Below are 23,189 nucleotides of genomic sequence, written 5' to 3'. Positions count from 1 at the left end.
AGGCATTATCACCTTTTGAAGTACTGCAGAATCTTTAATATTTAAAGCACAAAGCAGACTTTAATATAAAATTCTAGCAGACCACAGAAGATTAAAGACGCATTATAAATGTGACAGTTTGTAAATGGAACACCAGTATTAAAGGGAACCCCCCTGATATTTTATAGCATATTTTTCAGGTGTATACTAAATTATAAATACAATTAAATAGCAGTAATTATTCTCTGGGAGGGGATGGCACTTTAACTATTCTACAAAATAGTGATTAACTATAATGTAGGGAAGTGGTAATGTGTGTTTTACCACATTGTTCTTGCAGCCAAACTTCACGCAGAAGTGGAATCTTCAGCTCATTTAAAACCACCCGAGGGCCCCGCATCCACGGCACAACGTCTTCCCCTCCGCCAGGCAGGGAGTGGGGAGGGTGTCCAAACCTCTTGGTTAAACTCTACAGCTGTTCTCCATTACTGGAGATGCCGCTGCCACGGGCTGCGGGGGAGGGAGGCCGCCGGGGAGCCCGCAGAGGGCTCCAACCAGCACCTCCAGAAGGATTTGCATCCTGAATTACCCTGGCCCAACACCGGTTCTTCATGGTCATGCAGGGAATTTTGAAAGGCAGGGAGCAAACCTTACCGTACACCAAATTAAGTTGGCAGTCGGGTGTATCCAGACCAACAAGGCCGATATTTAATAGGCGCACCGGTCCTTTCATTCACTCAATAAATCCCACAGGACCAGAATTGCTCTATTTCTTTTCCTCAGCTCCGTTTCTCCAGAGGGATAAATATCTGTGGGAGTGATGGGAACCACTAAAAAGCTCCAGGACAAGGTCTGGAGCAGACTCTCTGCTTGCACCCCTTGTGGGAAGCTGAGGGGCCCCTGGAAGCAGAGCTGAGCTCGGAAGGAGCTGCTCGAGGGGTACCTCTCCCAGGACTGAGCCGCGGGCGATGTCCTCCTGCCCTTGCCTCTCTGTGCTGCCCCTCAGCCCGCTTCCCTCATAGAAACAATCTGATGGGATGCAGCGCTCTTCATTTTCATCCATCATTCCACAAAATCATTTGGGAATTTTGTTTTAGGAGACCCTGGGACTTGGATTATTAATATTATTAATATCAACTGGCACCTTTGAAGAGGAGGTTTTGTTGTGAAGGCCGTCTGCATCCAGGCCCTTCTACCCTCGCTGGGGAACAAACCCTTAAACACCGGCCGTTTTGGGGAGCTCGAGGTAGGGGCTCAAGGCTCCTGAGGGAGCCATGGCTCCTGGATGACATTTCCCTGACCAGAACACCTCTTCCTCAGCCCATCCCCAGCTGGGATTTTGCCTCTTCCAGGCTGCAGCGTTAAGGTCTGTGCCCAGATGTCATTTAAATGAACGGCTCTGGTGACAGCAACAACAGTTTTAAGGGGTACAGTCTGGATAGGATCGAAGAGGAGGAGAAGTTTAAAGCAGGATCTTAAAAGCACAGAAATCCAACCATTGATCAAGAGCATTGAGGGCTTTGGTGCTGGGCCCTACAGCTCCAAGGTCTCGGTGTGCATCTCGAGTCTCTGGAGCGCCAGGCACGCCGCTGCATTAGGGGCATTCTAAGATGCATTCCCCTACAAAAGCTTAGCGTGTTATTTTCACTTTTACTCTAAAAATAAAGGAAAATATAGCCTGTGTTATCCAGCAGAGTGCTTTAAAGCAGCATTTCAAATAAAAAAACAGAGGGAGATCTTAGTTATATTATTCATTGCAGAAATAAAAAATAAATTATACATCGTCTCCTAATAGAGAGACATTAAAATGGATAAATAATGAAAAGATTACAATAGCTGTATTTCCCAGGGTCTAGTTTATGTTGTTAACCTAAGTACCATAGACTAGACAGGATTTGGCACCGAGCTCGTATTAAACATGCAGAGCAGCTGCTGTTCATAAAAGCAAAGCCCAGGTCACGCTGCGGAAGCCGAGTGCCCGCGCTGTGTGTGGCACACGGGCACAGCCGACACTGCCTCACGCGTGCGCGGGGCTCTGCCAGGCAAGGATGGCAAAGGCGGGTGTGGAAAACAGAAGTTCGTGGTAGAGAAATCGGGGCATTAAAGTAATGGTTCAGCTGTTAGAGGAGGAATTTGGGGTTTGCGACATCACTTATTTTTCCACGTACCATCCGCTCCAACACCATCTTCCCCTCGCTGTGGCTGCAGTTTCTCTGGGAACCAGGATGCTTCTACCTGCTTTCAGGGGATTTGAAAGAATTAAACCAAAATTTGAATCTTTTCATTTGGAATAAATAGAAGATTTTATAATCTTAGGGAAAAAAGGAGAGCCACAGGGCAAGCCCCTTGCTGCACAGCAGCTCCAAGCGACACCAAGGCTCCCAGAGGAATTCTCTCCCCGGCGTGTCTGTGGGCTTGCACTTCAGCCCAAGAGCTGCAACTCAGAAAATGAGGCAGCTTCACCCAAACCTGCCATTTGAGAGAAAAATTGGCTTAAGCAAATGGGGTTTTTGTAAAGAAAACTGGCTCAGCTTTCAAAGACATCCACGTTCTCTGCAGGCCCAGCCTTGCCTCCTGACGCCTGTTGTGCTGGGGCTGAGCTGGTGGCAACAGCACTGTCCCCACGCCCAGGGCAACCTCCTGGCCAGACCCGCCGAGGGGTTCTCCAGGGGAATCCCCTTCAGTCTTCAGCCCCTCAAATCATTCCTGGATTGCTCGAGGTGGAGGTTTCATCCCTGAGCAGCCAGAACAGCCTCCCATCGACCCAGGGCACCGATGTCACTCGACTTCTCCATCAGCTTCCACCGGGCTTTGACACTATTGACCAAACCCAGCACCGGTCTACATGCTCATGGAGAAAAGACTTTTGCAGTGACCATTTCTGTCTTAACGATTGAAATTATGATCTTCAACTGCTTGTTAAACCAGTATTTAAATGGCCAGAAAGTGTTTTATCATCTCCAGCCAAAATCTGTTGATATTGCAAGTGTCACCGGCGTTCAGCAGCACGGCAGCTGTCACCAGGCAGTTCAGAGAGGCTCATTTAATTGATACTTCCCATTTCAAATACAATTTGCAGCCGGCATGTGGTGAGAAATGCATCTCACCATGCAAATTTTCATGATGCTGGAGCACAAAAAAAAAAAAAAGGGTGCTGCTTTCCTTTTGCGAGAATGTGGTCTAAGAAGCAGTGTTCAACTCTTTATACGAAAGCTGCTTTCATTGAAATCAAGTAAATCATACTAAATGCCAGATTATACACTTCTGTACATGAAACAGGCAGAGTGTAGAGAGCGATGTGCTATTTTGGGGAATGGGAAAGGAGCCCCTGTTTAGCTACGGGATTCAAACTGGTCTCAGCCATTCCAGCCCGAGACAGGAATCTCATTCAGGTCCAAAATTCTCCGAGCTAAGGAGACCTGTTAGCACTAAAACAACACAAATCTCACAAGGATAGCTGATCGCACTCTTTCTCCATTGAAGGTCAAGAGATTTTAGCAAACACAACTCCTATGACTTTTTCCATGCAGTTTAATTAATAGAACCTAAGGGTAGGCAGAACCATTTGACCATCTGAACTGACATCTCCTGCATCACAGCCCAGCGTGTCTTGCCCGGCTGCCCTGCACCAAGCCTAATAACTCGTGTTTAGCAAAGCCGTAACACTCCTCTCCTTTCCTGAGGAGACCTTTTCTCCGAGCTGCACCTTTCTGTTTCTCAGGACTCTGCCTGCCTGCAGGGGCAAGCAGCGCGTCGCAAGGCAGGGCTCGGAATAGAAACACACACACACGCACACAGCGCTCAGCTGGGCTGCTGTGACTTTATCTTCGCTTGCTCTCCCTTTTAAGCCATGCCAAAGAAAAAAATCCTTCCACATTTCAAAATATGGAGCTAATTTTTATGTCTGAGGAGACACTACAGCCCCCATTTCAGTGTTATTTCCCACAAGAACAGCTTGCAGGATGGGTTGGGTTGGAAGAGACCTCAAAGCCCATCCAGTCCCACCCCCTGCCATGGGCAGGGACACCTCCCACTGGATCAGGGGCTCCAAGCCCCATCCAACCTGGCCTGGAACCCCTCCAGGGATGGGGCAGCCACCACTGCTCTGGGCACCCTGGGCCAGGGCCTCCCCACCCTCACAGCAAAACATTTCTGCCTCAGGTCTCACCTCAATCTCCCCTCTTTCAGCTGAAAACCATTCCTCCTTGTCCTCTCCCTGCCCTCCCTGATCCAGAGCCCCTCCCCAGCTTTCCTGGAGCCCCTTTCAGCACTGGAAGCTGCTCTAAGGTCTCCCCGCTGCCTTCTCTTCTCCAGGCTGAACAACCCCAACTCTCTCAGCCTGTCCTCGTACAGGAGGTGCTCCAGCCCTTGGATCATCTCTGTCGACTCCTCTGGACCTGCTCCAACAGCTCCATGTCCTTCCTGTGTTGGGTTTGGTGGGAGTTCACACCCTTGAGCCCTGATGCAACCACCTGCGCTTTACACTTCCATTTTAGGGAGCAGATTTAAACCCAAAGCTTAGATTGGAAACTCCTTTGACATCTTTTCCTGCATCTCATCCAGAACCGCTCCGTCCAGCCTTTCCCGCCCCAGCTTAGCAGACAAAGCACTAGCTGAAAGCCGTTTTAATTCAGCCATCACTGAATGTTCTCCTCCAGAGCCGGCAGAGCGCTCCTGGCCCCCTCCCCCTGCCCGTATCTTGGGTGAGCACATACTTAGATCCCCCAAGCACAGTGATAATTTCTCCTTACCAGCAGAGCCAGTCATTATTTATTATATCTCTCTCTCACTTCTTCAGTCTCTCCTAGTGGGAACATTGCAGCGGCTGCTGGCTAGAAAATTAGCCAAGGGAACTTCTTCTGTTGGTCTCTTTCCTCATTATACTAGTAAAAAAAATTTAACTGTGACATTCTCTCTCTTTCTGTACATATATATCAGTGCAGGTTGGAAGCACACTGTAGGGGCTAATAGTGAGTAATTTAACTGTGGCTCTCTCACTCGTTTCACCCTCATTCTTTCTCGCGAGCAGCAGCAGCAGCAGAACAGCGCGTTCATGTATTGTCGCTCCACGTTATAAACAGAGCTTGCAAGTTTATGTCTAATCTCACTCTTCCCACTAGGTTGTTTTTTTGTCAAGTGGATGTGATGCAATTTCTTCCAGTGTTGAGGGGCTGCCGTAAATTACAGAAAGATTCAGGTAAGCCTTAAAGAAAAGTTGGGTTTTTTCCTCCCCTTAAAACGTGCCTTTTGAAAAAGCCAAGAGGAAGGTGCGACTGGCAGAACATTGTGTGGGTGCACCCCCTGCTATCACAGACCCGCTGGCAACCATACGCTGCCAAGGGCCACGACGTCGATGTGTGTCCAGAGAGGTAACGCTCCCAGGTCAGGAACAGACTCACCCATGGAGGAACCACCGAGGACAGAACCGGTGGTGCTCACTGCTCACGTGAAGCACAAGGTAAAGGAACACTTTTCCTACCTCCACTCCACAAGACGGCCGAGGCCAACGATCGGAGCTGGTTTCACTGCAGGAAAATCAGTAGGAGGGGGTTCTGGGCTCACCAGCTCAAAAGAGCTCTGTGCATGGGCAGCTCACTGTTTTGACACGTTGGGAGACACCTGCGACAAGTGCACTCAGTCAGCTCCACGAGGAGAATGTTCACACTTTATCTGGTGGATAAAGAAAAAGGATTGAGTCATTTTCTGGAATAACGATGGATTTGGGAATGGTCCCAACAAATAGTATGACTCTCCAAACAATCTTTTCTAGAAACAAACACAAAGGTGCAAATGCCAGCCTCCAAATGCTCCAACGTCTCAAAGACTTTGGACTTTGATAGCTCTGATTTTGACCAGGACCCACCACAGATAAACACCCATCCTATGGGAATACAGGCATAGAACAACGGTGTGACTTACGGTGAAGTCTATAAAAGGAGAAAGCTGCTTAAATATTTTGCAGAAGGTGCAAAACTTGAGGTTAGGGGTGAAAAAAGCATGGAAACAAACGCTTTGCACCCCAACTGGCTTTTTGGCAGTGAAGCACCACTGACTACTGCTGTTCAGCTCCTCATCTACACCAGCTGCCGTCGGATCTGTTTTACTCCCTAGATCAGAGCGTTGGAGTTGGCGAGAGCTATTGTTAGCAGGGGACGGTCCCTGCACCCTGCACTGGTCGGTGACTCTGTGTGCCCCCAGGTGGCCCTCGGGCATCTGTTCTGGCCCGGTCTTCTCCTCCTTGCTCCTCCTGCGTGCTGCAGCAGAGCGTAACTGGCTGGGTAGCTCCATGCACTGAGCAACGTACATGTCAGACACTGGCTCTTGCCCAAAGGGAAGGAGGACGAGGACAGTAAACAAAGACCTCGGTGTCCTCCGTTTTGGAGCGCCTGCTGCAAGTTTTACTCTCTTCACTTTGAATTATAGTGGCAGTGCTTTGAGCAACTACATCTGAAGTACTCCAGCAACATCACACTCTTGTTCCACCACCACTCTGATGACCACCAGTGTAATTCAAAGAGAAAGAGTAAAAAACTCACCTCTAGGTATAAAAAGAGAGAGAGTTTATTCCCTGCCAGAAGAAACAATACAACCAGAATTATGGCAGTTTCTACCCTGAACTGTAAAACTAATGCTTTCTGTTAGCCAATGAATAAAACAGTCCTTTTTCATGAAAACCATCTTTCACACTTATAATATTATCATTCCACCAGATGCCGAACACACCGCTTTATTGTGTCTGGCGTCTTTTCTTTTTATCACGGAAAAGGTAACAGAGGAACACAAGTAATGCATTTTTGGCTGCTTATGGAAAAGGGGGGCAGGAGAAGAATCTTTCTATATTTGCATTGCTAATTAGCAGAAAGCACACAGATAATGCAGTGATCAGTACTGTACACACGTTTTGAGAGATGAGTAAACACTGCACTACAGCTGAATGTGCAACCGTACCATTTGTGTGGTTCACATTGCATCCAGGCTTTTCCACAGGTCTCTGCAAAGGACACGCTGAGAACCCCCGACGGCGGATTGGGGGGGATGCTGGGGTATGATTTGTTTACCCTGGAAAGGGCAATGCAGGGCACAGCTTGCTTTTCAATGTCATTTCGGTGTTTCTTTACCCCCAAACAAATTTGCCAGCTGGGCTGACTGAGGAAAAGGAATTTAAGAGCCTTGCCCAAGGTCACCCTATGCAACGAGCGAGTCAAGCCACTTACTCAAGGGCATTGAGTGCTTCAGTGGCCTAACCTACCTCCCTCTTGCTCCAGGTTGTTTGCGCCAACCTCTGCCCTCCTCACCGCACAGTCTTCCCCACGCACGCAGCACAGTGTCAAGTTCACAGAGAAGCCAGCAAAGTGCCCGGCACCATCCATCCATCTCCTTCATGAGATAAGAATAGTTCCTTAAACCTTTGTTCCTGGCAGATGTTTTCCTGGTCTGCTGGGTGTTTGCTAAGCGTCACTGTCTATCCACACACCACGTCCTGATGCACGTCCCCATGTCTGGATGTATGAATAGCTTTGCAACAGGAACACAGCTTGGAAAAACCAAGCTCAAACCTGATGGCTGAAGAAGCTGGGCCAGTGCAAGACATTGCATAGCTGGAAATAAACTCTGCCTCATCTCAAAGAGGTCATTTCATTAGGGAAATGCAATAGCTCTTGGAACACACCAGCCACGTAGCAGGCTTGACAGAGGCTTGGCTTCTGCCCTTTCACATATGTGGTCTAAACAACAGCAAACACCTTCCTGCTGCCCTCACCCACAGTTTTTCTTTCCTTCGGAGTCAGCCCATAAAATCAACTTCGCAGTGACCTCTCTTCTGAGGAATTCCCATAGCTTTTCCTACCTGAATACAACAAGTTCTCATTTAGCAGGAGTTTTGGAGAATTTAAACCAAGAAACCCACTGTTTCTGCCCTGAACAGCTCTCCGTTTGCCTGCCAAGTGACACACTGAGCACCTACACAATGACAGAGTACCTATTTACAGCCCTGCACGGTATCGCCTACAGAGGTTTCATCTCCAGGCTGACAAGTTCAGGCTGTCAGGGACTCCCCCCCTACTCCTCCCATTCCCTGGCTAAGCCGTGGGGCAGGGTGTTATTCCGTAGGTCAATCCAACGCAAAATCATTTCCACGCAGGCAAATCTCTTTGAGTATATGACACCAGCTCTGGTGCCACTTGGGTTTAGCTTGATCTTCCACTAAGCTGACTTTGTTCTTCTGCTCAGCTGGGTTCACTCGTCAACACGGCAAGAGCTACATGCACACGGAGAGCTCCCCAGCCCTCGCCTGGACCCACGTATTCAGAAAGTCATATCCCTGAGCACAACCCCTCAGTCCTCACCCACCCGTTTCAGGTTAGCTAACACATGATTTGTCCATAAGAAGATGGTTGTTACCTACGCCTCTTCTTCTTCCCCTATCCTGGCCACAGAACTGCCTTTAAATCTGGACTCTGACATTTCACTACATAGACGTTACACTGGAGAGAAAATAACTGAGCCGGCGAGCCTGCTTGTGTATTGCCGCCTTGCACCCACGCGTGCGATGAGCACTGTTTGGAGGCAGCTCGCTGTGTCCCAGAAGATCCCAACAACTGTCTCTATGCAAGTGAAGCACACAGTGACACACACATCAGCGCCACAGCTTCCCCGGCCCAAGTTCCAGGGGGTCAGATCACAACCCTGAGTCTCTGCTAGAGCTGTGGATGCTGCACATGTCAGGTCTGGTGGTCACAGCTTGATAGAATGGGTTGGGTTGGAAGAGACCTCAGAGCCCATCCAGTCCCACCCCCTGCCATGGGCAGGGACACCTCCCACTGGATCAGGGGCTCCAAACCCCATCCAACCTGGCCTGGAACCCCTCCAGGGATGGGGCAGCCACCACTGCTCTGGGCACCCCGGGCCAGGGCCTCCCCACCCTCACAGCAAAACATTTCTCACTATGCTCTCATCTCCATCTCCCCTCTTTCAGCCAGCTATCCGATACTCATCCTGCTTACATTAATGCCAGGTGATGAGAAGGGTATTTATTTACAGCCTTTATGTTTATTTATATTCATACATCTAATTAACGTACTTTCAGAAAAGCAACGGTCCTATTAAATACCGTCAGTATGAACAGAGAGTTTCAATATTTTCCTTTATAAATCTATTCTTTAATTCTAATCAGCTTCTTCTCGCCAAGGCTGAGGACAACAGAGGACAACTTGCCATCTGAAGCCATTTCAAACAGTCACAAATAATTGTATCCGTAACAAACAGGGAGCAGTTCCAAGAGCAGTAGTTTTTGTATAGAGCTCACACCACTCTTTTGAAGAGCCAATAGAGCTTTTGTTCCCAGCTCCTTTTGAACAACCGGGATATTAACTTCTCTCCTGCCACAAGCCCCTGAGCAACCTTCAGCAATACTCTCCAGACAGGTGCTTGCAGAAAACGTGTCTTACAAAGACCTTGGGCAGACAGCAAAGGAGTTTTACCTTGCACACATTAGGAACCCAAGTGCTTGAACACCACAAAGGGCCCTGCGGCTCCTACGAGTGGCTCCGTGGCGCTGAAGGGCCCTGTTCCTTTACTGGTAGTATGTTCCAGAGAAATGGAATTTGTTGTTCAGAGGAAGAGTTAGGTGCTTTTTGTGAGTGAACATGAAAGGAACAGAGAGCAGCAACCCGAGCCAGCCCAGCCCAGCTCCCCATCTACCCCTTAGTGTCTCTATGGTTGCAACCCTCCCTCCTGTGCAAGTGCCCTCTGGTCCCCATGAGGCTGGTGAGACAGTCTTCAGCAATTAGCCCAGGGAGGGAGAGGCTAATTGTACCAATTAGCATTGGAGCACCAGGTGGGGAGACTTGGAGGCCAGTCAGGAGGGTACCAATAAAATGACTGCTGGAGTCTGTGAGACAGCGTCATCTGGGGAAGGAAGGGGAGATGGACCTGCTGATTGCATTTATTGGTTGCTTTTGTCTCCACTCTGAAATAGTCTTTTCAAAGCACTTAAAGAGAAAGGAAGGATCAGCCAAATGTGTGGCTTGAGGCGTCTTTGCAGGCCCAGGAGAAGGGAGAGCCCAGGTACAGCCATCAGCACCAGCCCTGCCATCTTCCCTCGGAGCTCAGACGGTTCAGAGCAGCCTCGTTCTCCCCTGATCCCCAACGAAGCCTCTGCAGAGAGGCCCAGAACTGCTGTGTAGCCATGCTTTGCAATGTTCACCCACGTTTTAATCACTATAAGGTCCTCACGGGGTCTCGCTCGGAGTATAATACCTTGCCTAGCTCAGGTTTTCCTCCCTATAGCTCAAGGTTCCTACACGGAAACAACTGTAAATGCAGGGCACCTCTATCCCCTCGTGCCCCGGATTCAGACCGTATTACACTGACACGTGCTCGAGTGACAGGATAACGCACCTGATCGCAGTGGATCACGTTAGAACAAGGCTGTCACACAAAGCTCATCAACCTCACTTGCAACAACCATTGTCTCTCCGGGTTTCAGCGCAGCACTTGAATCAGACACCAGGATATTTGAGGTGAGGCTCACAGCTCCACGCTTCAGGAGGACAAAGCCTGGCAGAGCCCTCTCCACAAGCTGCTCTTTCACTGTCCTGCATTCACGATCTGAATTTCCACTCCCAAAGTGCACCGTAAGAGGATGTGCTCCAACAGCAGCCAGAGCGACCCACACAGACCCCAAACAATGAAAGCAATAAAAGCATCGAGTCGTACAAACTAACAACGCCCATAATGCCACAGCTCAACCACGCAGCTACTTACTAAGACTTCTTTTTGGTGGTGTTTTAGAGCAGATCTTCTTGCTGCAAGGCAGGACTTGTGGGTCTGTTCCCTCCTCCGCCTGCAGGGACTCGAAGGCAGCCCCCTGCCCTTCTGCACACGTATCTGATCCTTCCCACCGAAGCCACTCGACGTTCTAGAAAGGAGGACAAAGTTCCGTTTCCCAGATGCCAGGACGATGTACGCTGCAGCCTGCTGTTTTTTCCACTTACCTAAAGGGAGGACGTGTCCTCCAGCCCCAGCTCCATGGCTGTCACCACACGAGCGCTTCACCGCACAGACAGCCCCCGCAGCGGGAAGCCCAGCTGAAGGGTGACACTGTCGGGCATCCCCCAGAAGGAAAGAGTTCCATCACCCTTTGTTTCCCCGCAGTTCTGAGCTGGGGAGGGTTAGTGCTGGTCAAAAGCATGGGAAGCACCAGGAGGAACCTCAGGGCTTGGGGCTGTCGGGGTGACAACGGCATTACGATGGCAAGACCTAAGAGGCTGTGCCTGGTTTTCGCAAGCCTTGCCCAGGCAACAGGGGCGCCCCTTTCTTACAGAAACCCAAACTGGCCGCTCAGCCAAAACCCCACTTTCAGGGGTGGTATAAACCTTTTGAAAACAAACAAACAAAAAAAAAACAAACCCTCTTGAGGCTCAGAAAAGACCAGTGAACCATAAAGACCTAGTGAGATAGTCCAGGTCCGAATTAGCGTCTCTGAATAGTAGGTCAACAGCGCAAAACCTTTCAGCTTTTTGCTACCGGTAACAGAAGAAAACCAGGGTGCATTTAAACTGCAGCACCTTTCCACAGTTTAATAGTAAAAGGCCTCTATTGAGTAGCTGGCAACACATGCACTCTCCTTGTTTTCCTTCCTTGCTAAATGTTTCTTGGCATGGTGACAGGTAAAGCGTAATACAGCCTGGCAATATGGCTTTTACATGGTGAAACAGCTCCTCCGTGCTACGCTAGACTACATATTACTGTGACAAGGGGCTTTATTCGGAATTATCCGCACATACTAAAAGTCAGTGGGAAATTGGAGGAGAGTTTAGTGAAAACTACATAAGATTTTGTCACTGCTGAGTGGAAAATTTTGGATGGAAATCAGGGAGCGTGTGACTTAATCCCAGCTCCTGCTGGTCAGTGCACCAGGGGAGGCTGCCCCAGCCGTAAAAACCCACTTGGGAAAGGTGGGTGGTTACCCAGGATTAAACACATTCCTGTGGCACTGAATCCTTTGGCTCACTCGGGGAGGGAAGGCATCCACTCTTTAACCTGACAGCGCTTGTTGACAACACCAGCACAGAGCTGGGTGGAGAACCTACACAAAGCTGAGATGGATGGAGGGGATGGGCAGGGTGGGACTAACGCTGTGCTGCCCTCCAAGCACAGAGGGCATCAGGTAATGCAATTATAGTATTTCTGACCACATGTGAGTGCTGGAGAGCAGGGACCCACACAAGCCTGGCTGTGTGCTGCCCTTCCTTGGAGACAGCCTGCCCCACAGCCACGGCTGTGCCTCGCGGAGGCGTCTTCCCTTGGCAGCTCTCTGAACTTTAGGAGCTGTTTTGCATTTCCTATTTATGAGTGATTTTGTATCTGGAAGCTGCTGTTAAACAAAGGTCTTACTTGCTCTGTAGGCTGGAGATGAAACGCTAAAGACATTCTGACTGCTACTGGTTGTTGAGACAGAGCTGAGAAAAATGACCAAGAGGGGAACAGCGAATTTCTGAGCTGTGGGGTTGTTCCGTTTTCCTCTCATACACTTATTTTCATAGAATCATAGAATGGTTTGGGTTGGAAGGGACCTCAAAGCCCATCCAGCTCCACCCCTGCCATGGGCAGGGACACCTCCCACTGGATCAGGGGCTCCGAGCCCCATCCAACCTGGCCTGGAGCACCTCCGGGGGTGGGGCAGCCACTACTTCTATTTTCATATCCAACATTTCCATATTGCTTCTTTGCCCATCCTACGAGGAGTTTTATGCAATGGTCATCACTAGCATATTGGATGATATTTTTTCCTTGAATATTGTATCTATTTAATGTTGAAATGATGAGCTCTTGTCACATTTTCTTTTTTTTTTTTAAACTGCTTTGGAAAAATTCAGGCTCAGGTCATTTTTACCATCTCACACCCAACAGAGGCCACAGTGATCTGCTAAGGAGGTTGAAGACCGAGAGTACGGAGGTGTCAAACTGAGCAGCGACTACGGTGAAAAAAAGTCTGTGCTGGTGGACATAATTGTATTAAATGAGAAGACAGGTATCTGGGTAGCTCTACTCTCTCGGTTATCTCAGCCACCAAGAAGTATCTCAGAAAGACAGAAGCCGTCTCTCTGCTGTCCCTAACCTCGGTATAACCCATAACCTCTGTAGAGCAGAGGTGTGAGAAACACCACCAAGACAGAAGTGACCACGTCCTTCAGACGTTGCCTACCACTGGTGATGCAGGACATCTACCACACAGGGCAATCAGGTGAGCTCAAGAAACACAAGTAAATACTGGTGAGCAAAGGTGAATAAAGGGAAAAAATGCTCTTTACCATTATCATTACATGAGCTCCTGGAAACTCATGTTAAATGGAGACAGTCCAGAACAAATGTAATCATGCCAAGAACAAGGGGCAAAGAGGAATCTGCAGTTACCTTGGCCATTTCTGTCAGATGCTTCTTATGCCCTCCAAGTGAATAGCACAGTCCTCAGCCGACACACCTCAGCCCAGTAGCCTTCATCCGTGCTCCACGCCACACAACTGGACACTGACCACGCTTTGAAGACAGGAGAAATACTTCAGAAACAGTCTGCCAGCAGAAGAATTCTTTCATAAATAGTCTGTCAGCTGAAGAATTATTTCTGAGGCCCTTGATTAATAATGTAGGACATCAGTGATCTCAGAAAACTTTAACATCAGTGCTGTACTTGGCTGAACAGAACAGATGTTGACATCTTTGTTGCTGTTTCTTGGCTGAAGACAGATGTTTGTGAGGTTAAGTGAAAAAGGCAAGAGTGTACGGACATCCTGGAGCCAGTGGAAAACACGCGCTGCGTCCTTATATGGGGACTCAATCTGCATTTGGGGAAGTCTTTTAGATTCTAATTGCTCCATGATTAAATACGTGCCAGTGTCACACACAAGGAGCTGAGACAAGGAACACACTTCTGGTACCTGTATGGTGATGTCGGACTGGTCCTCCCATGGCAGAGAAAATACAAGTGCATTAGGGAAGAGCAATAAATACCATCAACTGCTCTGCTGGACTGGGTTTTTTGAAGGGTGCTCCTGTCTCAGATGTTAATGGAGTGGCTATATTTTCCTTGAAATGGTCACAATAAACTCAGGAAAATGCAATTCATGGGTGAGGCATGATATCTGGCATTGAAAAAAGCCTGAGTGTCCTTAATACCTAAAAAAAGATTGTTCAGCAGCGGATCAGCGGCGTAAAAATGTGACCTCCCTAACGCTGCCGAGTTCATGATGATTTGTTGGATAAGAGTCATCTGAACAACTTAAAGCCTCGCAGTTTACTAAAGCATGTGTTTTGTATTCTGGTCCAAGTGCGCCTACCCCAGAAAATGCTCTCCCTGCATCATCTGAAATACTAAATGTAAGGCAAGATTTTACTTCAGACTTCCATGAAGAGCCAAATTCTCTCCACCCACAATAATTTCCAAACTGCACAGTAAATCACCCTTCTGAAAACACTGCATCCACTTTCTACTTCCAGCCCGATGTTTAGAGGCTTCTCTAAGTAAATCTCTTCTTTGTTTTGGGGAATAAAACTGCTCAGATCTCACCGACACTTTCACCTTGAGGATCCCCAGCTGGGTTGGGGATGGAGAGGTAAGACCATGTCTCAGGTGGTCCTGGGGCCCGGCCATGTTCCGAGCTGTCCCACGGAGAGCAACACAGAATGGTTTGGGATGGAAGGGACCTTAAAGCCCATCCAGTTCCAACTCCCCAGGCATCAAAGCAAGCTTCTTCCTGCAGAGGGAAGACCTGGGCCTGGGCGTGCTCTGGGATCATCAGACTCTTCCCAGCTATGGGGAATTTGCTGGGGTCAGTCTTCATCCTCTCTTCTTCTTTCCAACTTTGCTTCTCAGACCGAGAACCTTTCTGCCCCTCCTCTGCCTGCACAGGGGCTGCTCCTACAGCCTCCAGAGAAGGCACCAGGAGCTCCTCTGTGCTGTGGGAACAGAGGCTTTAACCACACCGCCCTCGTAACGGGAACGGGTGAGCTCAGGTTTTTAAGCTTTACCGTGATAAAATTTAATTTAATCACTGATTAGCTGATATCAAAGCCATCATGGGATTAAACATGTATTGTCCAGCCCAAATGCCATCTGAGGCACTTCCAAAAGAAGAGCACCCCACCAGAGGTGCTGCCCGAACACCAGGCGCAGGCGATGCGTCTTCTCATGGAGGTGGTACTGAATGATTTGGGAAGGAAAGCACTTGTACAATTTAAATCTTATAAATGATTAGGGAGAATTAATAGGGCTTTTTTTCTCCTCCCAACGTTAAGTAATTTCTATTATTAAATCAAATACCAAACCAAATAATTACCTTCCGGATACAGAATATAACACAGCTAACAAAATATGGCCCATCAGACCGCATCATCTACTGTTATTTATCTGTCTTTGTGTAACCATTCTATCATTTGATCAAATAATAGCAGATTCCACAATATGTCATTCAAGTATCCCCAGTTTATCTATAATGATTTTCCTCTTGTCAGCTCATTTCTTGAACCTTTGCTGAATCTGGTTTCAATGGTACTATAAACAATCATCATTGCATTGTAAAACTGGAAACTCTCCACTAAAATAGTGTTTTGATCTGGGTTGCCATAGTAATAAGTCTGTGCTCCCCTCTTTGGAGGCCTTGTTATATGAAGTATCTGTGATTTGCTCAGAATGGCCCCAGTTCATCTGTCAAAGTGGGTTTTTCCTTTTTTAAAATAATGATCTAGAAAATCCCACAGTGGCAACAAATATTTTACAACCATAACGAGAAACATTGTATCACTCAAGCTTTGTAAATCTATGCCATTATTGCATTAGAATAAATCATTTTTCTTAGGTATATTACTCGGAAATATGCAATTCTAATTTTAGAGCATGTATTCAATAGGGGGTATTTATTTTTTATGTAAAGAGAATTATTAACTTTGACTTCAAAAATACATCACATGTCAGATTGTGTTTAGAAGCCCTGCAGCAAAAAGAAAAAAAAAAAAACGGAATTCTTTCTTATTTCTATCAAAATCGCGCAAATACCCAGTCAGTTTCAGGTTGAGTTACTCCACTCCATCCTTAAGTGCTGATTTTTATAACGAGATCAGATATTACCATAGGTTTTACAACTGCACGCTCGGATAAATGATATTCGGATTATAGACTTGTAAAAATTAGAAGTCCTGAAAATCCATCAGCGACACTGAAAATACAGCCCCGTCCAGGATTTGGAATAAAAAGGCTCCAGTCAGTTAAGGTAATTTGATACATGAACTATGAGACTTCCTCCTGCAGGAACGGGAGTAAACAAACCCTCCATCACCACAGCGGTGACAGACGCCGTGGCAGGAAGGGAGGACACAGATCGTATTTTACCCAAGACAAATGGTTAACTTGGTTACTTTATGTAAGTCACAACCAGCGACAGGATTACCTCGTGTAACTCGCTGCCGCACAGCACCTGACAGGGGAATATTAACATCATCGGGAGGAGGGAGGATGGAAGGAATCCATCTGTAGTCAATGAATTCTAATTAAAACCTAATTACCGTACAGTAAGGAACGTGCCGGCCCCGGCCCCCTCTAGTTGACACTCTGGCAAAAGAGGGAAGGCGAGAGCTCGTGCTTACCCATATTTCCTTACATTCGGCCGGCGACTGAGTTCGAGGTAGCGCCAGACCACAGGAAGTCTTCACAAATAGTTTTATATCATTTTGCCAAGCGGATCCCCAGAAGACGCTGTGGGGGCAGAGGTGCTACACATCTTCTGTTATAATTGACCTGGGCTTTGAGATTTCTCTGTCATGATGTATCCCAGAACGGTGCATGACGGGAAGAAACTTGTTATTCCTCCAGCAGTGCCAAATGGACAAGATCAAGTAGGCCTGGGACTTGAAAAAAAGGAAGAAATATTGACAGCTGAGTAACCACTCCAGTAAATGACAGGCAGGCACAGGAAGCTTGATTTCCTCGGGGTTCAGAGGTAATCTATTAACCTTAAACATTTCAGTGCAAATTTAATGGATTTTTTTTAAAAAGATGCACAAAAATAAACTGCTTAATTGAAATCATTAGGTCTGTCTTGATTTCTTTTGCCCCTCGCGAGTCAGCAGTGTGGGAACAAACACCCACCCACTGAAAGGGCTAGAAATAGACTAAACGCGACCCAAAATATTTATTCATCAGATTATCAAAATTGCATCTGTAATACAGTTCAAGAACATGAAAGGTGTCCTCCGAGGAGCTGTCATTTCTCATGGCATTGTGACTGGCAATGAAACCCTTGTTTTGCAATTCTTTGGATGGCAGCTCATCACCAGCCAGGGAAGCGCCAGAACCAACTGACGTCAATAAGGTGGGATGGACTAATTAAGAACAGAACTTGCCCCTTGAGACTACGATTTCATGGAGTGAGCTCAGTTCCAGACCAGTCCATGCTGATGCGCTGCCCCGGGGTCCAGGGAGCGGGGATCTCCTGGGCTTTCTGTGGACACACACGTGTGCTCCCACACCCTCGATCCAGGATGAAGTGCTGCCTCTCTGTGCCAGAACAGAAGGAATATGAGCGCCCTGGATTTAGGCTCCATTATAGGAGACCTCTGTAATTTCTACTTTAACACGTCCTCATCTCTCCGCTGCTCGCAGATGGGAGTTTCTGGCACTGGGAGGTTTCCTTTCGGCCAGAAGCACTTTCACTGCCTCACCTGCAATTCTGTCAACATTTGGCTGAGATTCCAAATGGTTAAAAAAATCACCCCTGCCCTCACCTGCGCGTCTCGCTGCTGATGCTCTGGATCCTGCAGGGCTCTCCGGATCAGCCCCGTCCTGACTCCTGGCACAGCAGCAGCAAGACTGTACATCGCCCCAGGCACCGCTAAAGAGGTTGCTGGAACAGAAAGGGGGGTGAGAAGAAGAGGCCAAATTCCCTCCACCTCACCACCTTCTACGCTCCCCCTACGCCCCATTCACACCCTCTGCTGCGGGGCAGCATGAGGAAACAGCTTCCAAACAATGGAACACCAAAGGAAAAAGGGATGAATCCCCTCAACCTCACCAAGCAGTTCACCTCCAATTATTCTTAATTGACATCTTCCTTGCTACAATTCAAACTGATTCCCCTTTGGTGAGAACAGATTACGGATATGAATTGAACCCACAGCACAGATTATTCCCTCCTTCATATCTCTTGAAGCCTGCTACACCCCTCAGTCTCTCTTTCTCCAGGTTAAATTATGCCACTCACTCAATCCTTCTGAGCAGACGATGTTTTCCAGCCCACTGAGTGTTCCTGTTGTTATCCTCCGGACAGTGTTGGACCGATCAGCCTCTTCTGGAGATTTGCCTCTAATTCTGCCATCATGACAAGACAAATAAGGGAGCAGTTAGTTCTGGAAATTACCTTGACGAAAGTTACCTTGATTGAAAGAGCGAGGTTGGCCATTCCCTGAAATTGGCAGAGGAAGGATGACACAGGTTTGGTCCCACAGACCCACATTACCAAGAGTGTGGTTTAATTCTGGAAGGATCAATACTCTCTGGCCAGACCTCAAAACACACGCTTACCATGAAGTACAGGAGTAATTTGTGACATTTACGGAGACACAACTGTAGATTCCAGCATGTTCCATCTCCCCAGGAACAGGCACTACCTACGATACAAAACAAACAAACAATACTGCTTAATATTTCCAATAATTTAAAGTTTTAACCTTTTTTTCCTAGTTCTACTTATACTTTAATATCATTAAATTACACTCCCCTTCGGTATTTTCTCCTGTTAAGCTACGTGACACCTGATCCTCATTTATACCAGGACTGCTTTTGGCTTGCTCTTGATAAGTAATGGTATGTAAATTAGATGCAATAAAATATACTGTGTCTTACAAAGCCCCTCGCCTCTGTCAGAGTGATGTAACGCAGCATTAGTGTAAATGAACGCTGGACCACAACTTTGTAGATTCCCATTGATTTTCTGAGTTTGGGGTCTTCGTGTGATTTAAAAGCTGGCGTAACCGTATTTCCAGGAGAGCGTTATTATGTTCCTAATGCCACAACATACATTTTCATAAAACAGCAGCGTAGGTTTTTCAGTGCATAATTTGGTGGCTGTGGGGGTCTTAGAAGAGGTGATGCGTCGGACTGGGGTTCGGCAATATGCCTTAATTCCTACCTGCTAATTACTCGCAGCCCATGCGCAATGCTGTGCAGTCGGTTGATGAGAGATGGCTCTTGACCCCCCCCCGCCCGCCTTGGCCGCTACACCCCCATCTCCCATCAGCTCAGCACGGACGCACCGTTATCCTCCGCGTTCTCGTGCTGTGAGGGGTTAGGTGAGGCAAAAGCTCACACGCTCCTCTTCTCCTGTCTCCTAACTCTTTCCCTGCCCACCGAAAGCCTCCTAATTGTAACAGTGCAGAACATAATGGGAAAAGCGTATTGACTTGTTTAATTTAAAGCAGGCTGTGTGAACTATCTTTACAATAACTACTCGCCTCAATAATTCATAACTATGATGCTATACCTGCCAAAATCATTCAGATAACTGGAGCAACGTGCACTTTAAGTTTAAAGTCAAGGTCTTCCTTGCTCATTTTAATGACTTCTCTTGTGCACGAGATTATTAATATTCCTGTGAGCAAACATGGCACTGACTCATTAATCAATAAGCGCCGGCTCCTCTACATAATAACAATAGCCGGACCAGATAATTAACTTTGGTTCCATTGACTTTGGTTTGCACATAATTTCCAGTGGCTGACACTGGATAATAAAAAGCTTTGCAGCTGACAGGCACCTTTTAAAGCACTTTTTACTAGTTTAGGAAAATGATCTGTACCTACTGTTAGGAGTAAAAGGCGGCGTAGGTGTCGGTGTGTGTCCGTGCCGGATCTAAAAGGAGCCAACTGACAATAAATAAAAGACCTAATAAATATTGTAAGGCTTCGGTGAGTCCTGCTGTTAAATTGTGGTGTAGCGAAGGATTTGCATTTTCCTGTCATGTACTTATAGGCAGACTGGAGAGGAAGGTGTGTCTGCAATCAAAGGAGTGTTCTGGAGAACTGTCGGGCTGGGAGCAGAAACACGGATGCGTTTGCACCAGTTTTAGGCCTCAAAAGTGGATTGAATATTAGGGCGAGTCCAGCAGAGGTGGCAACCCCAGAAACTTCACCGTAGCCCTTCGGAGCGAGGTGTGGCATTGGCTGCGCTAAGACACAACAGAAAAGGTGACTTCACGCCCGGTCCTTGAGGTTGCTCAGCCCGAGGGAGGGCTCTGCAGCCCGAGGGAGGGCTCCACAGTGCATAGGAGGGCTCCATGGCCCACGGAATGGCTCCATAGCCCACAGAAGGACTCCACAGCCCACGGAAGGGCTCCACAGCCCGCGGAAGGGCTCCACAGCCCGCGGAAGGGCTCCACAGCGTGTGGGAGGGCTCCATAGCCCACAGAAGGACTCCATAGCCCACGGAAGGGCTCCACAGCCCGCGGCAGCTCTCAGGGACCCGCGGGCTACAAACACGCAGCGATGGCAGTGGGAAACTCCTAGAGGTCTGGAGCTCCCAGAGAGCCACTGCCAGCCACCAGGGATGGATGGCTCTTTGCCCAGACCATCACTTCCTTTGCTCAGCAGGGATTTTTATTCAACGGAGAACTGTTATTTATACCTTCTTCCTTCAGAGCAAACTGAACCAAAGCACACAGGGAGCTTCCAAAATTAAAGTAAATTTTTTGGGAACAAGAAGGAGTCTAAAATCTCTTCAGGTGCTTTCTTTCAAGATTTTCCATTTTTAAATTGCCTTGTCATCCAGAATCCAACACGGTAGCAGATAAACCACACACAAGTATTTTCAAGAGCAAAACTGGGACTCTATTTCATGGATAATGCTCTGCCTGACAAAACATGGGGCACTGCCGCTCCCACGTTTCTTTCTGGCTGCTATGGGAGGTTGGAGAAGCCAGTCTGGTATTCTGCATGGTTTCAGATAAGATGAAAGTGCATTTTCTGATGGAAAAATGGTTCCACTGCCTTTCCCGCAGTAGATGTTTACCTGTAGGTCTCAGTTCTGGAACAAACCATGCTTACAAACCCTGCAGAATCAGACAGTTCAGTGTAACATCCACACCGCAGCTTTTCTCTGTGGGTTTTCTCTCTTTTTATGGTTGTTTCCTTTGTGACTCCGAGTGTCGCAGGGGCCAGACATCAGCCTATGGAAATCACTGCAGCTCATCGACACCAACTGAGCTGCCCTGGTTTGCCCGGATGAAGACCACCCCTTAGGTCTGATGTTGGCAAAGCATCTCTGCAAGTGTGAGCATAAACCATCTGTGAAACCATTTTAATTTCAAAGACCAAGCCGTCTCTCTCTCTCTTCTCTACAAAACACACCATGCCCACAGTGCCTTGATTAAGCCTTAATTCAACAACTAAAGCATGTGAAACAAAGGAGCCTCATATGACCTGTTCAGGGGAAAATGTCGGCTGATAAGTGAGTGTGTACCTGCATTGTACAGTACTTCTCCAGCAGGAATGAAAAACACTGCGAGACAAGAGCCCGACAGCTTGTCTAGAGAAAGGAAAACATCGCTGTGCTCAAGATTGTGGAAATGTCAATATTTCCAAAGGTAGTTTTACGGTTCAGTCAAGCACTGATAAGAAATCATTACATTTTTTAAGAATATTGATGATTAGAGAGAGGCATGTAATGGAGGGAAAGCCTTCTTTTGCAGTTCGTTAGTTTGTGCATGTCTAATTGACTCTTCGAGACACTCTTGCATGAGTCACTAAGCACAGCTTTAAACAGATTCTTTTCGTAGCAGTTGTAAGCAAACCCCTCCAGCTTACAGAAAGCTCCTTTCCGTGTCCCTTCAATAAGCTCTGGACAAAGTTCAGTATACGTGCGAAGTCAGCAACTGGATCGCCTACCTTTTCTGAGGAGCTGCCTTAGGACATCAGGCAACAGGTTTGGAATACGCAGGTCTCTGGACAAGGTGGGTTCACCTCCTTTCCTGTCTAGACAGGCCAGGAGGAGTGCTTTGCGGCAGCTCAGATCCTGCTGGCTTCCTCTGGGCATTAGGGGTGAGGAAGAAGTTGAAACACAACTGCAACAACACAAAGCGATGTAAAGGTACCCATTGTCCTGCCAGGAAGATCCCTGCCTTCAGCAGTGCTGCGCAGGCACTCCCCCCCTGCGGAGCTCTGGGGGTTCAAGGCACGGACTGGGCTCCACAAAACAGGGTTACTAAAAATGCCCTCCGAGGCCACAGCAAACCTCCGTGGCACACAATCCACTATTAAGTCAATGAAATCATTTGTACCAAAGACATCGTGACACTGTCTGAACATGGAAAAGCAAAATAAAAGGACATTCCCGCACATCCATATGGTCGTGGTCCAGCACAGTGAGTGTCACTGCTCGATCCGCTGGAGCACGCTGGACAAGCTTCAGGGCTTGTTAAACTTGGAAGGACTACAGCGGGAAAAGCACCAGCGCGTGTCTCGGTCCCAAACACAGAGCAGAACCCAGGTTAAGAGAAGGCAAATGGTTTCCAGGTTCGAAGTCAAGACTGACACTCTATGCAAAGCTTCTGTGATTACAGAAAGGAATTCCTAGCCCTGCGAATACGATTTCCCATTTTCATTCACCTTGGCTCTTGCTGCCCCAGGGGACTGGAAGCAGAATTATGGGGCTCTGTGGAGAGATCCTATTCTCATGACATTTCTGGCCCCCATTTTGCTGAACCAACAGATGTGGATCATTGGGATAATACGATTCCGACAGGCACTAGAACTTTTAGTCACTTACCACAGCCTCTGGGGATTTACTCCACACCAGTGAGAAAAGCCACGGAGGCCTTATCAGGCGGTGTGCCCCATCCCTCTGTGCTGCCAGGCAGATCTGGAGGGCAACGCTCACCCCCTGCTCCTGTGCTGAGGCCAACCGCACAGCCCGGCACGGCGGCCAGCATGGGCAGGGGGGGCTCTGGATCAGGGAGGACAAGGAGAGGATGAGGGGGAAAAGTTTTCAGCTGCAAGAGGGGAGATTGAGATGAGATCTTAGGGAGAAATGTTTTGCTGTGCGGGTGGGGAGGCCCTGGCCCAGGGTGCCCAGAGCAGTGGTGGCTGCCCCATCCCTGGAGGGGTTCCAGGCCAGGTTGGATGGGGCTTGGAGACCCTGAGCCAGTGGGAGGTGTCCCTGCCCATGGCAG

The 23,189-nt window shown here is 48.0% G+C and overlaps 1 long non-coding RNA gene across 2 annotated transcripts; it reads right to left on the bottom strand.

Moving 5' to 3' along the window:
• Nucleotides 1–2,151: 2,151 nt before the first annotated feature.
• On the bottom strand, nt 2,152–22,078 carry LOC128852896 (uncharacterized). Of its 2 annotated transcripts, none has more exons than XR_008451012.1 (8): nt 21,907–22,078; nt 18,551–18,636; nt 18,231–18,337; nt 17,755–17,873; nt 16,618–16,878; nt 13,396–13,518; nt 10,744–10,897; nt 2,152–5,649 (listed from the first exon to the last, which is right to left on the bottom strand). It is a non-coding gene; the product is annotated as an uncharacterized LOC128852896 (long non-coding RNA). The 2 variants fall into 2 exon arrangements; XR_008451011.1 differs by lacking the exon at nt 21,907–22,078 and adding an exon at nt 19,828–20,307.
• Between the last annotated feature and the right edge of the window lie 1,111 nt (nt 22,079–23,189).

This window comes from Cuculus canorus, chromosome 8 (assembly GCF_017976375.1).
Source record: "Cuculus canorus isolate bCucCan1 chromosome 8, bCucCan1.pri, whole genome shotgun sequence".
Classification (NCBI taxonomy): domain Eukaryota; kingdom Metazoa; phylum Chordata; class Aves; order Cuculiformes; family Cuculidae; genus Cuculus; species Cuculus canorus.
Note: the sequence above shows the minus strand (reverse complement) of the source record. Positions and strands in the feature narration are given on the sequence as shown.